Here is a 15,110-nt window from a genome sequence, read left to right on the forward strand (position 1 = left end):
CTCCCTTGAAGACCCCGGCGATCATGAACATGTCACCTATGGTGATAACTCAAGGGGAAAAGTTTTAGGTTTGGGTAGAATAGCTATCTCTAAAGATTTATCCATTTCAAATGTTTTGTTTGTAGAAGCACTTAGTTTCAATCTCATTTCTATTGCTCAATTGTGTGATCTTGGACTAACGTGTACTTTTGACAAGAATGGTGTTATAGTAACTCTTGAAGAAGACAAGTCAATGGTATTCACGGGGTTTAGGCATGGCAACATCTATTTAGTGGACTTCTCTTCAAAGCAAACAAGCACCATGACATGTCTCTTCACCAAGTCTTCTCTTGGGTGGCTTTGGCATAGAAGAATTGCTCATATTGGCATGAGCAACCTCAAGAAAGCCCACAAGAGAGGGATGATCACCGGCTTGAAGGATGTCACGTTTGACAAGAACAAGCTATGTAAAGCATGTCAAGCCGGGAAGCAAGTTGCAACACATCATCCCATCAAGACGATGTTGTCTACCTCCAAGCCGCTCGAGCTACTCCACATGGATCTCTTTGGTCCAACTACATACAAGAGCATTGGTGGTAACCTCTATTGCCTAGTAATTGTTGATGATTTTTCACGTTACACTTGGGTCATGTTTCTAGGCGATAAGGGTGAAACTCCGGAGATCTTCAAGACTTTTGCAAGAAAAGCTCAAAGGGAGTACAACTCCCCAATTGTGAAGATCCGGAGTGACAACGGCACCGAGTTCAAAAATATGAAGATTGAAGAATGGTGCGATGAAGAGGGCATCAAGCATGAGTTTTCCGCCACCTACACACCTCAACAAAACGGAGTGGTGGAAAGAAAGAACAAGACACTCATCACCCTAGCTAGAGCAATGTTGGATGATTATGGCACGTCCGAGAAGTTTTGGGCGGAAGCAATCAACACGGCGTGTCATGCATCCAACCGAGTATATCCTCACCGACTCCTCAAGAAAACTCCATATGAGCTCATCACCGGGAAGAAACCAAATATATCATACTTTTGAGTCTTTGGTTGCAAATGCTTCATCTACAAGAAGAAAAGGCTCGGTAAGTTTGAAAGTAGATGTGATGAAGGTTTCTTTCTTGGTTATGCATCAAACTCCAAGGCATATAGAGTATTCAATCAAACCTCCGGGTTAGTTGAAGAAACATGTGATGTGGAGTTTGATGAATCTAATGGCTCCCAAGAGGAGGTTGTTGGCTATGAAAATGTAGGTGATGAGGAGATTGATGAAGCTTTGAAAAATATGTCCATTGGGGATATCAAGCCGGAAGAGGTGCATGAAGGCAATGATCAAGGGGGAGGACCTTCCTCATCTACACCAAGCACCTCCACGGCGCCCCAAGTGGATGAAGATCAAGAAAAAGATGATCCACTACCTCAAAAAGATGTGCCAACACCAACACCCCAAGTCCAAGAACAAGAAGAGCAAAGTGTTCCATCACAAGCACAAGTCACCCTTGATCCACCCCAACAAGCATCCACGCAAGTACCACTAGTGAAGCATGGTCGTATCTCCAAGGATCATCCAATTGGTCAAATCATTGGTAGTCCTTCAAAGGGAGTAAGAACTCGCTCCAAGCATGCTTCATTTTGTGAACATCACTCGTTTGTTTCTTGTATTGAACCCACTAGCATAGAGGAAGCGCTTGAGGACTCGGATTGGGTGATGGCCATGCAAGAAGAATTGAACAACTTCACCCGCAATGAAGTTTGGGTCCTCGAAGCTCCTCCAAAAGACAAGAACATCATCGGCGCCAAGTGGGTCTTTCGAAACAAGCAAGATGAACATGGGGTGGTGATACGTAACAAAGTAAGACTTGTGGCAAAAGGGTTCTCTCAAGTCGAAGGTTTGGATTTTGATGAAACTTTTGCTCCGGTCGCAAGACTTGAAGCTATCCGTATCCTTATTGCTTACTCTTCACATCATAACATTAAGTTGTATCAAATGGATGTGAAAAGTGCATTCTTAAATGGTGTTATTAACGAACTTGTTTATGTTGAGCAACCTCCCGGGTTTGAAGATCCGAGGAAACCTAACCATGTTTATAGGTTGCACAAGGCACTCTATGGGCTCAAACAAGCTCCAAGGGCTTGGTATGAGAGGCTTCGTGACTTCCTAATCATGCAAGGCTTCAAGATCGGGAGGGTGGACACCACTTTGTTCACAAAAGACGTCAACGGGGATCTTTTCATTTGTCAAATTTATGTTGACGATATTATCTTTGGCTCAACAAATGATTTACTAAGCCATGAGTTTGCTACCATGATGTCTAGAGAATTCGAGATGTCCATGATTGGCGAATTGACCTTCTTCCTTGGTTTTCAAGTCAAACAAATGAAGGAAGGGACATTCATCCATCAAGAAAAGTATACTAAAGATATCTTGAAGAAGTTCAAGATGGATGAGTGCAAGCCAATCAAGACACCCATGGCAACCAATGGGCATCTCGACTTGGATGTGGACGGTAAACCGGTTAATCAATCCCTCTATCGTTCTATGATAGGGTCTTTGCTTTACCTTACCGCATCTAGGCCTGATATAATGTTTAGTGTGTGCTTGTGTGCCCGCTTTCAAGCTAACCCAAAGGAGTCACACCTTTCGGCTGTGAACAGGATCCTTCGGTATCTCAAGCACACCCCTAGCATAGGCTTGTGGTACCCCAAAGGCGCTAGTTTAGATCTCTTGGGATACTCGGATTCGGATTTTGTCGGAAGCCGTGTGGATCGCAAGAGTACCTCCGGGGGTTGCCACTTGCTTGGGCCTTCTCTAGTTTCTTGGTCAAGTAAGAAGCAAAATTCCGTGGCTTTGTCCACCGCGGAAGCGGAATATATAGCGGCCGGTGCATGTTGTGCCCAAATCCTATATATGAAGCAAACCCTTTTGGACTTTGGTGTGAAACTAGATAGGATCACACTCCTTTGTGACAATGAAAGTGCCTTAAAAATTGCCAAGAATCCGGTTCAACACTCTCGCACAAAGCACATTGATATTCGCCATCACTTCTTGCGTGATCACGAAGCCAAAGGAGACATATCTCTTCAAGGTGTGAGATCCGAGGAGCAATTGGCGGATATCTTCACAAAACCATTAGACGAGAGTACCTTTGTTAGGCTAAGGAATGAGCTTAATGTGTTAGATGCGGCAAACGTCATGTAAGTTGCCATGTCATATAGAAAAATGCATACATATAGGACACTTGTCTAACCATGGTAAGATAGTGATGAGCAAGGGTTTAGCTAGAGGTGGTGGTCCACTTGTTTTCCTCTAGGCTTGTAGAAAGGCTCATCATGAAGAAGCTTTCCGTGGGTTCAAACTTGACAAGTAGATCTTAATTTCTTGTTATGCATTTCTTGTCATATAAATGTGCACTTCATGTTTACTTTACTTTCGCATATGGTTGTAGCTTGCATTATCATTGCATGCGTAAGGGTCACAAAGGAGGTCACTTGATGAAAATGAGACTTGTTTCATATACAAGATCTTAATTCATGAAAAGTGAAAAGAGCAAAGTGTTAGGTATGTTATTGCCTAGTGAGTCATGTCATAATGAATTTGAAGCTCTCTATCTTCAATATTCCTATGACAAGGCTCATACATTTTCTTTGGCGCTTTGTCTCTCTTGCGGCTTTTCCTCGTGTTTGAAAAGAAAATTATTTAAGCAAGTGTGCTATCCTATTTATTTTGAGGGGTAAAGTCACCTATGCAAGTCCACTAGCTTGAGTTTATTTGAGTTTTATAAGTTTATTGGACTTAGCATAGTAGAGTGAGCTTAGTGTGGGGTTTTTAGCTTCACCGGTTAAACCGACGTTCAAAGGATCTATACCCATCGGTTTAACCGGCGTTACTAAGTTGTGGCTCAGCTCAGTCAGGTTTCAGGCGTTCAACCGACGTATTCAAAAGTCAGAGCATCGGATCAACCGGTGATCATAAATACAGATCAGACCTAGCAATCAACCGGCGTTTTGATCAATCAACCGACGAGTTCACTTTTGGCATCATCGGTTCAACCGGCGTTCAAAAACAGATCTGCAGAAGTCTTGGGTGAACTACACCGACGCAATCAACCGGCGTTCAAACCCTACGCGTCGGATCAACCGGTGTTAAAGAAAATCGCGGGCCCACCTGTCATATATGAGTCTTCCCGCGGACGCCTGGCTTTCTTCCTCTCTGATTCGCCCGACTCCAGCCGCCGCCGCTTGCCCTCGATCTCGCGCCGCCGCTTGCCTTCACGCCGCCGCCGTACCTCCACACCGCCGCCGTGCGCCCGCGCTGCCACCACCGTGCGCCGGTCTCGCATGCTCACCGCGCCGCCCGCGCAACCGCTTGCGCCGCCTGCACGCGTAGCCGCCGCCGCCGCTTGCACTTCGCCCCTGCGCCGCCCGCACGTGTCTCCATCGCCAAGCGCCGCCGTACTCCACGCCATCCACGTGCTCAGAGCCGCAGCTTCCACACATCGAGCAGCCCACGCAGCCGCGCCGCCTTCGCTTTCTCACGCCGCAACAGCACCCAATCAGCGCTGACCAGGTGTTTGAGTTTTTGACTGATAGAGATGGGTCGCGAGAAGAGGAAGGGGAAAGAAGTAGTTGTTGAGAAGCCCGCTCACAAGCGGACTCGTGTAGAGAAGGAGGCCGAGAGGGCCGAGATGGTGGCCAAGGCCGCCGAAGAGCAGGCATCAGGCCGTGCTCGTCCGTTCCAGATCAGGGAGGACCCCAGAGGCAGAGGCAGAGGCAGGGGTATGGGCAGAGTGAGAGGTGCCAGGGCCACCAGAGCCGCGACAGCAGCAGCAGCAGCGACAGATTCAGATGGTTCTGACTCAGAGGCAGCACAGTCAGAGGGGCAGAGTTCTCCACAGCAGTCGTCTGAGGAAGGTTCCCCGGCAGCGACAGAGCGTCGCACTGGACCGAGGACTCGGGGAGGACACCAGCCACAGGAGCCCCGCAGGTCAGCAGCAGCAGCAGCAGCTCGCAGAGCCGAGGCCCTAGAGGCCGAGCGCGCAATGTTCCGTATGGACACTGTTGTGCGTCTGGAGCCAGGTGTGATGCTCCAGAACTTGACCCGAGCCAATGCGGCCAAGGTCAAGAGGCTCAGGTAGAGTGTTGAGGAGGAGGTCTGGTTCCCAGTGACCCGAGACAGCAGAGTCGACAGGAGGTTCTGGACTCTACTACAGGCCAGCTTCTACAAGACTTTCCAGCGGAGGGGCCACCGGATCTTCCAGCACAGGGTTCTTGACTGGGTCTCACTGAGAACAGCCGCAGGGGGAGCAGACGTGAGAGCACACTTCGCTCACTTCAGAGGACTGCCCAGGCTGCTAGAGATGGAGCAGAACCGTTATATCGAGGACTGGGTCAGAGTGTTCTACGCCACAGCTTGGATAGCTCCCGAGCGCAGAGCCATGCACTTCATGTTTGGAGGGCAGGACTTTGGTTTGTCGAGGGCAACCATTGCTGGTATACTTGGAGTTGACTTGGTCGACGTCTCGCTGCACGAGAGGGTTTACGGGGACTCAGATCCACCCCGCAGGGCGATGGTTGGCGGGATTGCTCCTTCCCACGAGGCGATCACTCAGTGCTTCCGCCAGCCGTTCCCAGCCTCTTACGCCAGAGTGCCGAGCTTGCTGACTCCAGAAGCTTATGCTGTTCACATGGAACTCCGGAGGACTCTGTTACCGAGGAGTGGCTACCCAGAGGGGTTCACAGGTTTGCAGCAGCTCTTGCTCCTACACATCCTCACTCACGAGCCATTTGATATAGTTGACTTTATTCTGGCTGAGATCGAGGATGTGATCACTGATGGGATGGGTGTGGTGCGACAGTTTCCTTATGCTCACTGGATCAGTTACATATGCTCTATGATAGTGCCAGCAGAGTCACCCATCAGCGCCCCTTACCGTCACGACGAGGCTCCTAGGTTCCCTGTCTACCGACCCACAGCTCCACAGGACAGGAGGAGGGGCAGACACGCAGATAGAGCTGCGATGGCACGACTGTCACCGGAGGTTCAGGCACGAGTGGCAGAGGAGGATGAGGCACTCCTGGCAGCAGAGGCACAGGTTCCCGGGGGAGATGATGAGATTCACTGGTCTGAGCTTGAGTCAGACTCCTCCGACGACGTAGAGTACTTTCCTTCAGCTGCCCCAGCCAGTCACGACCACGAGGCAGGAGGTTCCGGAGAGCCAGCTCCTCCGACTTCAGCAGCTGCTACAGTCTCTGAGTCCCAGGTGACTCAGCCGTCCGAGCTCACTGCACTACTACAGCAGCTCGTGACTCAGCAGAGGGAGGGCAGACTTGCTCAGGAGGAGGCCAAGAGAGCCCATGAGGCCCAGATTGCAGCTATTCAGAGAGAGGCAGCCCGAGAGCGTGCAGCGACAGAGGAGCGTTTTGTGGGCCTCATTGACAGAGTTTCACAGAGGACAGACGCTCAGTTCCAACAGATGCAGCAGGGCATGATGGCGATGTTCGGGATGATCTCCCAGCTTTACTCTCACACTGGACTCGCCCCACAGCAGCAGCAGCCCGGACTTCAGGGTGTAGGAGCACCTCAGCTTGCAGTCACACCAGCTCCTCCTCCTCCAGCCCCCACTGCAGCTCCAGCTACCACAGCGACACCAGAGACCACGTTCACGATGTCCGCACTCTTTGGGTCTGCCGGTCGTCCGCTCTTTTCACCACTGCCAGCGACCACACTCTTTCAGGACTCACCGTCAGCGGTTCAGTCGGTCGCCCTCCCTTCCTCACTTCAGGCAGCACCTTCAGGGGGGAGTAGAGGAGTCCCTGCTTCCACAGTCGATGCAGCCGGCAGCCTCAGCGGTCACTTCTTCAGATATTGATACTTCCTCTGCTGACCCGGTTACGACTTCTACGGATCCTCTACCAGGCAGTGCCAGCACAAGAGCCTCCACGACAGTCACTCCCCCAGTGAGCTCAGACCCAGACCAGCAGCTTCCGTCTGTCACTGAGGGTGAGAGTTCTCCGTCCGACGACGACGACCCGGACCGCTTCCTTGCCGTACCACGACAGCACGACCCGTAGCTCGCCTTTTGGTGCTTTGATGCCAAAGGGGGAGAGGTGTTAGGGCGAGGCCTCAGAGTTAGGGGGAGGGTAGAGCTAGAGAGAGCTCGTAGTTATCAGGACTTTGATTCTTTGTATCACATTTGGTGTTAGTTCATGGATATGTACATTTGTCGCTTGAGTATGCCGTTCTTTGAGACATATCTATGGATTTCGTTTGAGCCGTTGAGCTCTTTGGTCCTGCTTTCGAGTTTGCTCGTGTTTATCCTGTTTTATCTTTCTCGCTCTCTCGTTATTTATGTTTGTGTTGTCATCAATCACCAAAAAGGGGGAGATTGTAAGCATCTAGGCCCTCAAGGTATGTTTCGGTGATTAATGACAACCATTATTGTGACTAATGAGTTTGTGCAGCTTAATAGATCATTATCGCTCATTTGGTCATATATCAAAAGAGGCCCCTCAATTTCAGTTATTTCAAAAAGGCGATCTCGGTATTCAACTTATATATGTCAAGGCTAAGGATCTTTCTAGTCCTAAGTGTCACAAGGTTGAGAAGGACACTTAGGTTAGTATAGGTTTTATAGTTTTGTAGTGATCGCACTATTAAGAGGGGTTAAGGCTAAGTAACTTGAGCATGGACATGGTCATTTGAAAATGGATGCACACTATGGTCACTCAGGTTTCTAGAAGTTCAAATAAGTGGTTCTCAAACTATATCTCAAGAATATTTGGATTTCATTCAAGACTCAAATCAGAATAGACAAAATCAGAAAAAGTCTATACACCGGTTTAACCGACGCTCTCAATTTTCTATACGTCAGTTAAACGAAGTTAGCAGAGTCTGGACAAATTCAATACACCAGTTAAACCGACGTGTTTGAATTTAACGTCGGTGCATTAGTCCAGAGTTGGTTTTTCCAGTGCAACTCAAGTTCTATTCACCGGATTAACCGACGCTGTTTGAATCAAGACGTCGGTGCAATTGACCAGTGAGATGGTTTTTCAGAGGAATTCAAAAGTTGTTCTCACCGGTTAAACCGACGATAGGTTTGAGTTAACGTCGGTGCAGTTGTCCAGAGACTTGGTTTTTCAGTGGATCAGTGGACAACTACACTCACCGGTTAAACCGATGATACGTCGGTTAATCTACCCAAGTTGTAACGGCTAGTTTTCAGAAGAGGCAGTTTACATTCACCGGTTAAACCGACGATGACTATTGGAGGGACGTCGGATTAACCGGCGCTACGCAGTTTTCTGGCAGCTTTTCTCCAACGGCTCTATTTGTGTGAGCTGCCTATATATACCCCTCCAATGGGTCATTTCGCCCAATCTTGACACCAGGCAACATCTATACACTCATACTATAGTCAAGAGCCACCTTGAGCTTCATCATTCACATACTTGTGCATTCAATCAATCAAGAAGCAAGATTAAGGACTTGAGTAGAGAGAAGCTAGTGTGCATCCGTTCTTGGTGATTGGTTCTTGCTCAAGTGAAGGCCTTAGCTTGTTACTCTTGGTGATTGGCATCACCTAGGCGATCTTGGTGATCGAGGTGTTTCTCGCGGAGCTTGCCAAGGATTGTGGGAGCCCGGAGAAGAAGATTGTACGTGGCTTGATCTCCACCACGCCGGGATGGTGAACGGAGACTCTTAGTGAGCGCCCTCGTCTCGGTGACTTGGGAGGTGACAATACTCTTTGTGAGTGTCACAACGTGGATTAGGGGTGTGTGCCAACACATCGATACCACGGGAAAAAATCCGGTCGTCTCTTGTCCACTCTCTTTATTCAAGCATTTTCTTTCATGCAATTTACTCATGAGCTTGACTTAGAGATCATAACTTAGCTCTATCTTGCTAGGCTTTACTTTGTTTTATCTCTCTTAGCTTGTGTAGGTAGCTTAGTTATCCGGTTGGTGAATTGGTGCCCTACTAGCATTGCATAGGTTAAGGTTGCTTTACTTTGTTTTAGAAATTGAAAAAGGCCCAATTCACCCCCCCTCTTGGTCCATCGATCCTTACAATTGGCTAAGGTGCTGACCATTAGGGGGGTTTACGCTCTGCTTTGGCTTGAAACCTTAGCGGATTATCACTTGTTAGGGAATTTTTGTAAAGGTCTTGTAGCATCCCTAGGCAATCACACATCAGGAGTGTGGTATTGTGCCTGCGCAGCACATCGTGGTTGGGTTCAAAGTTCTTCGGAACTTTCACGCAAATGGTGGTGAAAGTGTACAACCTCTGTACACTAAAAACTGATATATCAACCGTGCTCACGGTTATGAGCGGTTTGGGCCCTCACATGATTAATAAACTTAAAGATGGATTTAAATCATATTCGGGTTATTTCTTGTGGCCTTGCTGAGTACCAACCATAAGTGTACTCACCCTTGCTTACTGTTGCTCAGAAGAGAAAGTTGTTGTGAAGTCTTTCAAAGATCATGCTGAGTTCTAGGCGTACACAACGCCCGGTCGATTGCCTGTGAAGTTGAAGCCTTCGTTTCCAGAATAAGTTGTATAACTCTGATAGTCTATAATCGTTTTAATTCTCTTTTCTATGATACTATTACTAATTATTCACTTATAATGTCTCTATATGTATGAAACTTGATCCTGTCATACCTATAGTTATGCATTCGGTTTTGTCCTGAAAACCGGGTGTGACAGTAGTGTGGTGGAGAGTAGTGTACTCGCAGGCTCGAGGTAAGCGGTTTGAACCCTTATTACGCAAATGTGCATATTTCTTCAAAAAACAATAATACCTCGGTAGTAGAAGGCTTGTGGTGGCCGGTTCGTTGAGGTATTTTTTTTATTTTGTTGTTTTTGAATTTTTTTTATTTTCTGAAAATCACACCCTTACAAATCGATTTTTAACTGTGAGAAGTAAACACCATGTCTAAAAATATTGTTTTTACCCATCCTTATAAAGTTTTTTTCGTTGTAGCGATATGTTGGTCCAAACGTGGTCAACTAATCTATAATATATAATACATATAAAGTTAGTCCCCACTAAGAGTCATTAATTCTATTTCTCTCAACATTCAAGCTATTCACATCATCATCCACTAGGACCTTTTATTTATGCCTTCTACCGATTTTCTGTGCACAACCGCAAGTCACTATTGTAAGACATCAATTCTAGCGCAAATAATTCAACCACAACAAACACACCAGAAAGGAGCTGAAGAAAACCAAAGGCCGTTGCTGCAATACGAAGAAACCCAAAGATCGTCCCTGCAATCGAGTTTAAATAACTACACTCCACCTCCAGCATGCCCTGCCCTACTCGACACGGATGTAGCTAAGGGCACCGTTAACTTCATTTTCGGTAACGCCGGTGCCGTGCTGCAGAGCTACAACCTCCATGCCCGCCGTCCGCTCCCCATCCAGAGTAGCATCCTGCAAAAAGGAGATGAAAGGTCTTTGATGGTGTTTACGCTCATCTTCTAGGTGTTTGGTTTTCAATCTCTTTTTTTATGGTTTTCTGATGGGGAGGAAAAGAGGTGGACAAAGAATAATATAATAATAAGATTTCGAGGATAAGGATTAAAGGGAGAAAAAGAAAAAGAAGAAGAAAAGAAAGGAGAAAAGGGAAAAGGTAAAAAAATAAATAGGAAAAAATAAAATGAGAAAGAAAAAGAAAAAAGAAAAAAATGTCTTGTACTTTACGAGTGCTATTTTGTCGTTAATCTTTTATTTAGCTAAAATAATCTTCCTTTTATGGTTTAAATTCCGCAGCAACGCGCGAGGAATCGCCTAGGAGATCGTCTAATACCGCGTCCCTGGTGGTTTGATGCCTAGTAATCACCCACAAGCAATGACGGCAACGTGCCATACCTCTTGCAAAAAATTTGGTTGCTACTGAATTTCAGAAAATTCGGACTAGGATTCTGTTGTTTGACCGATCAACAAATTTATTTTTAAATGAAATTTAGATAGAACTTGATGGAATTTTGGGCATTGATCACTCCTGTAGTAGATGGTGGGGAGAATTGGGAAGATATGGTGAGAAACTAAGGAGAAAGACGGCGAAATCATTCTGTTTCAGCATTTGATAACTACCAAAAGTGAAAGAGGCACAAAAGAGGTCTATAATTAGAGTTTATTCATATTTTAATACCTAGAGGAGTAAGTAGACTTGTATGGGGCATAGTCATGGCATAAACATCCAACTTTGATCAAAAATTTTTGGACACCGAAATGGACGAATTTCGGTGAAATTCTGTCATCTTGGTCTGAATCCCAGAACCATGCTTGTTCACAATGATCGAGAACACACACAGTGATACAGTATCGATCTGGTCCATAGTATCATCTGTGAATCTGGTACAGGCTTTGGTCATTATTATATATGTGTGTTGATCACAGGTGAGAAGAGATTATGGCTGCTATTAGTACTAGCAGCAGCCACACAGATGCTGTTGCATCACAGTACTGCATCGCCTGATGATGGGGTTGGGAACAGCCACAGCCGCCTGGCGAAGCCCGGCTGCCCAGACAGATGCGGCAACGTCAGCATCCCCTACCCGTTCGGCATCGGGCAAGCCTGCTCCTTGGAGCCTGGCTTCCAAGTCTACTACCATCCAGATAACGTCGCTATATTAAACACTTCCGGCGCACCTCTATTAGAGATCAATCTGGCATTTGGCGAGGCTCGCGTTCAGAATTACATAGCACGGGCCTGCAACATGACCGGGTCTGGCCATGATTTTCTAGGCCCAATCTTTCCGGTTCACCGTTCTTTCATGGTTCCCAGACCCAAGAACATAGTCACAGCAATTGGGTGCCAAACCTATGCACTCGTCGCGGGGGACATAGGGACGCCCATTGAGGAGGATGGAGGATATGAATTCTACTCTGTCAGTGAATGTGGATTACTATGCCTGGACGATAGCACCTATATGAATAATGATAGCATAGATTGTTCTGGCAGAGGTTGTTGTCAGTCTGAACTTCCAGTAAACCTGAGGTCGTTCCTCCCCGTATTTAGAAATGAGGGCTCCTTCAGAGATTGGAATGTCAGCCGGTGCAGCTACGCATTCATCGCTGAGAAAGACTGGTTTACATTTCATCCTTCCTATGTCAGACCACACGGTTTTGAAAGGGTATATCGTCGAGATAGGCCTCCCTTGGTCCTCGATTGGGTTGTTGGGAACTCATCCTGTGAAACCGCCAAGCAGGTGGGATCAGCGTATGCATGTGCTGCCAGCAACAGCATATGCATCGATGTGCCCGGTGCACCAGGGTATCGCTGCAACTGCTCTCCAGGTTACGAGGGAAACCCGTACCTGGACGGAGGCTGCACAGGTCAGCATAATCATCCCCTTTCTATTTTGCTTTGTAGATCTTGGATTGCTTAATTTGCCACCAACGACTTACCTAGCTAGTATTAGCATCGTCAAAACTATTGTTCCACGTGCAGACATCAATGAGTGTGATTCCCCGTCCCAGCATCGTCCTTGCATTAACAATACCTGCACCAACACCATTGGGAGCTACAACTGTTCCTGCCCTGCCGGAACTCAGAGCAATGATCCAAGAAACATACCCTGCAGTCCAATTCCTGTCCCGAACAATAAGCAACCTCAAGTGAAGGTGGTTATAGGTATATTCTGGAATGAACGAATGAACGAATGAATGAATGAATGAATAGAGCTAGTATAACTTTGCATTCATTGACAAAAGTTATAGAAAAATGCACCAATACCTAACATCAAATTAGTTAGATTAAATCCATCATGAAACATGCTGTGATAGTGCATTTAATTGAGTAGTTTCTGATTTTCCATAAACACCACACGTAACACAATACCAATTTGTTCTCCTTCTGATGAATTTATCTTTTTTCTGTGCAATAATTAAGGTTAGGCTCAAAACTGTGGGAAAATAGTAGTATAATAAAATAATAATAATGAACAGTGATGCCGCGCACCATAAATAACCTGAAAGAACTAAAGTATAAATTATTATGTATTTTCTTTTCTTTTCTTCTGTTAAATGTGCCCAATTGCCACGAATAGTGTTGAACTGATGATGTCGGTAACAATATACTTTTAGGCACTTCTATCGGCTTCGTCCTCATCATCATGTGTATATCTGCTCTACTGATCCAGTATCAAAAAAAGAAGTTGGAAAAAGAGAAGGAAAAGTTCTTCAAACAAAATGGTGGTAATATATTATACCAACAAATCCTCTCCAAACAAATTGATACAGTGATAATATTCACCAAAGAAGATTTGAAGAAGGCGACCAATAATTATGATAGAAGCAGGGAACTAGGCATAGGAGGCCATGGGCCCATGGCACTGTCTACAAGGGCATTCTAGATGACAAGGTAGTAGCTGTGAAGCGGTCCAAGATTATGAATGTGGTCCAAGTTGAAGAATTTGTGCAGGAGATCATTATATTGTCGCAGCTTAACCACCGGAATGTTGTCAGACTTCTGGGCTGCTGCTTGGAGGTGGAAGTGCCCATACTAGTATATGAGTACATCCCAAATGGAACTCTCTTTCAATTTATCCATGATAACCACGGTAGACCACCGGTTTCATTAGAAGACCGTCTAAGGATCGCTCAAGAATCTGCTGAAGCATTGGAATATCTACATCTTTCCATCAACCATCCTACTGTTCATGGAGATGTGAAATCTCTTAACATTCTTCTAGATGACAAGTTCATGGCAAAAGTGACTGATTTTGGGGCATCAAGGATCCTTCCAAAGGATGAAGTTCAGCTCATGACAATGGTCCAAGGAACTCTAGGTTACCTAGACCCTGAATACTTGCAGGAGCGAAAGTTGACAGAGAAAAGTGAGGTTTACAGCTTTGGGGTCGTGCTTCTAGAGCTGATCACAAGGAAGACAGCAATATAATTTGAGAGGCCTGGTGAAGGAAAAAATCTAACATCATCTTTCTTGGAAGCGATGAAAGGTAACAGAGTTGGATGTATGTTGGACTCTAGCATCATGGGTGTGGGATTGGAGGAATTGTTCGAAGAGGTTGTTGAGCTGGCTAGTCGATGCTTGAGCTTCAAAGGGGACGAGAGGCCTTGCATGACCCAAGTGGCTGACAAGCTGAAGGCTATACGAAGTACCTGGAGAGAGGTATTGTTGTTGAAGCACGAAGAAACTCCGCATCTAACTGAGAAGGTGGGCTCGGATTCTTCTATCTGTGAACTACCACCTAGCAGTTACTGGACAGCGCGAATACTGGCCGTGGACATCGAAACTCCACATGTGGACTGTGTTGGTACTAGTTTTAGGCGTCATGTTGTCACGAATTATATTGTACATTTCTAACTCATCAGTGGTGTAAAAGAACTAAAACATGTAGCTCAATTGCTTTCTCTGTATCTTTGTTGGGATGTTTCTGTATTTTGTTCACTAATTACGTGAGGATTAGTTGAAGAGTTATTTTTGTTCTGCTTGATATGATATAAAAAAATAAGTAATTTGGATCTTAACCGGAACAAGGCTTCGTCTCTTTCTGGTATCGCCACTCTGCTGTAGATCACGTGGCTTGTACAGAGTCGATCGACGAAGGTTTCGTAGTAGAAAAGACCGGCCTCAAGCCCAGAACCATGGCAGGAACCTGATGACACCAGTCGGCTGTGCAGTGATAACCACAGACTGGAGCTTGGTGGAGAGCGCGCGGTTGCGGAGCGAAATCGGCGCCAATAGTTTGGGCCGCGGCATCGATCTCACTCGGCGGCGACCACAAGCTTTGAGTAAGCTGGCTGGCTTCTTTTAGTGGACTTAACGAACGGCCAGCTGGAGCGTTGGCACCATATATATGGGCTGTTTTAGTAATCAAGAACGTGGCTTGCAGACCATTTTCTGATTTACATGAACTAGATTACGCGGCTATTATCAAAAGACAAAGAAATACCACCATTAGAGAAATACTTGTGTGACGTATTTGACAAGTTTAGAGGTCAAAATCTGCATTTTCAAAACTCAGGGCCTCGATGATACTCCATAAAAAGTTTAAAGACTGAAATGCATTTCACTCCTAATAAAATGTTGTACTATAAGTTGTCCTGTTTGGACCATTTAGAGTTTTTAGCAGCTTGTATAATCTCT

At 46.1% G+C, this 15,110-nt stretch overlaps 1 pseudogene; it reads left to right on the plus strand.

Annotated features, from left to right (window-relative positions):
- Positions 1-14,327, plus strand: part of LOC120670427 — a 32,915-nt pseudogene extending 18,588 nt beyond the window's left edge.
- The last annotated feature ends 783 nt before the right edge of the window (positions 14,328-15,110 follow it).

The sequence above is a fragment of the Panicum virgatum genome, chromosome 4N, assembly GCF_016808335.1.
Source record: "Panicum virgatum strain AP13 chromosome 4N, P.virgatum_v5, whole genome shotgun sequence".
Classification (NCBI taxonomy): Eukaryota; Viridiplantae; Streptophyta; class Magnoliopsida; order Poales; family Poaceae; genus Panicum; species Panicum virgatum.